This window comes from Cibotium barometz, chromosome 54 (genome assembly GCF_041138505.1).
Source record: "Cibotium barometz isolate CiBa-2024 chromosome 54, ASM4113850v1, whole genome shotgun sequence".
Lineage (NCBI taxonomy): Eukaryota > Viridiplantae > Streptophyta > Polypodiopsida > Cyatheales > Cibotiaceae > Cibotium > Cibotium barometz.
This window is the reverse complement of record NC_141099.1, coordinates 29,988,606-29,991,337: the sequence shown is the minus strand read 5'-3', so window position 1 is coordinate 29,991,337 and position 2,732 is coordinate 29,988,606.

The following is a 2,732-nucleotide window of genomic DNA, read 5'->3' as shown; positions in this document are numbered from 1 at the left end:
AAACGAGTATGAATAACTATTGACTCTCTTAATTTTTGTGTAGCACATTCTTTATGCTCATGGTGCATACTTCATGAATGAGTATGGTTCTCTCTGGACATGTGGAGCACACAAGGAATGGAGAAATCTCACTATCAAGCTAGAGGAGTATATTTTAAAAACACTCGGCATGGAGGAGGGAAGACTCGTATAAATTACCTCAAGGAGATGTTTAACTGGTTTTACAGATACACTTTTGGGTGAAAATTATCCATGGAAAGGGCACGTATGAGTAATCTAGCAAGGGTAGTACGAAATAATGTCAAACAGAGAAGATCACTGAAGTGAAAAGCTGGCACAGAACCAGCACATCATGCAGCATGGAGATCTTCATGAAGACACCGCATAGAAAGAATTTTGAAGTAGAAACAGCACTTTGAAATTGAAAGTATTTGGAATAAAGTTGTAAACATTTTTGACTTAGGAAGTAGACAACATTTAGAAGAAAGTTGTAGAGCTTTTTGACTTGAAAATAAAAAATAATTGCACCATTCCATTATATTGAAGATTTACAGTAGTGAAAATATGTAAAAAGACGTAAGGTTGGATTAAAAACATGTAAGATGGCATACCAATTCAAATGAAACAACAGTTATTCCATTAAAGGTCATCTCTTAATATTGTATGGGATAGTTGGAGCACCCTTATCACTCACAAGCACATAATACGTTTAAGAGGCGTTATTTAGCTACATAATACGCGGCAACTAGTGGACACGGGCGATCAGATCAGACAGTAGGTTTCTATAGCTTTGCCTTTGATAAGTAGCGTTAATGTAATGACCAAAGCCGGAAACGCAATGGCGCATAGTATCATCAGGTACTGGATGATGTTGGGCTTGATGTTAATCTTTTGTTTAATCTCGGTTAAGAAGACTTAATCTTTCCAGCGTATAGGTTCTAATTAGCTTGCTGTGTGCTTAATTTCGCAATTCGCCGCTATAAGTCATCACATGGTTCATCTTAGCTAGCTAAATGCTATGTGGCTAATTTGATCATTATGAGCTTACAAGGCTATTATATTTTTCTGTAGGTTGCCGCGCCACCACAAGGAACTTTTGGTGGTTCCCTATATACTGAACTTTACCATAAAAGATTTCCTGGTTATGGTTATGTTGATGGAAATTTCCTATATATATATCTAGACAATCATATTCCCCATTTACTCAATCCTCTATATGTAAGAAATATGAGCTTATACCTACTTAATTCAATTTTATATATAGGAAATATGGGCCAGTATCTAGGTAATTCAATTTACTATATACATAATATGGGCCAATATCTAGGTAATTCAATTTCTTATATAGAGAATGAATAAGAAATATACGCTATTACTAGATAATACAATTTCCTATATAGAGAATGGATTGCATATGTGGAGAATTGAACCACAAATGAGTAAATGGTTATTAAAAAAATTAGTTATTTTTTAAAAAATTGGTTACTTTAAAACTTTTATACTTAATTATTCAAGTATCAATATTATTACAAATTGAAATACTTAAATTCTTCTCTCTCTCTCTCTCTCTCTCTCTCTCTCTCTCTCTCACACACACACACACACACACACAAAGAAAAACTCAATGTAACATACGTTAAAATGTAGGTATATCCTCTCATCTTATATCAAAAAGTAAGAGGATTATTTTACCAATACTAGCATGCCCATATTCAAGCTAAACGGTAACCTACCTTAGAAACTAAGGTTTTCTCTCTCCTCATCAAATAGATAGATACTCTCTCTCTCTCTCTCTCTCTCTCTCTCTCTCTCTCTCTCATATGTAATCCAAAAACTTAGATCATTATCTATCTCTCTAATGTGTCGCAACAGTAATTAATGATTATAGTAAGGTTTTACACCTCAGCGAAAACGTCTCCCTCTCTCCCCCTCTTAGTGTGTTCATGTCCATCTCTTTTTCTCACTTTGTGTCAAATGTCTCTTAGAATGTAAATTTTAAAAAAACAACGTATACAATAGTCTTTATCTCTCTTTCACTAGCTAGGTCATTGCCCAACAAGAAAATACTACACATAACGTATTTAAAGCCTCTCTCCAAACTCTCCAAAATACAAAAACCTCTAGAGCTTCGAGCCTCCGGTCATCCACACGTCAACATTTCATCTCTAAGGAGCTCTAAGGTTACCTCTCACCACTTCAAATTGATTAATCAAAAAAATATTTGGGAAACCATATTAAGCTTGCACTAAGTTAAAATATATACAAATAGGACAAAAGATTTGTGTTGATATTGGGAAACAATGGGAAACCATATTAAGCTTGCACTAAGTTAAAATATATACAAATAGGACAAAAGATTTGTGTTGATATTGCGAAACAATGGGAAATAACATTTTGCATGGGAATGGTGAGAAAGAGTGAGTGTTTTGATAGAAGCTACGCACATAGCTTTCAAAGGGTAGCTGTAGAACCTCTTAAGATCTCATAATACCATATGGATCCATGAGTTCATGATCTTTCTTAAGATCTCATAATTTATGTAAGATCTTATATAATTTCATGAAATCTTGTTAGAGATCTAATGAGATCATAAGATCCATAGGATTTCCTCTATGAGCCCATAGGATCACATGAGGGTTGAGAAGGGCTCATTGAACTCAGCCCGGTCCTAGTGCTTATAAAATTTTAAGATGATCAAAGCTAAGTTCCCTAGGAACGTACCTAGACAACAG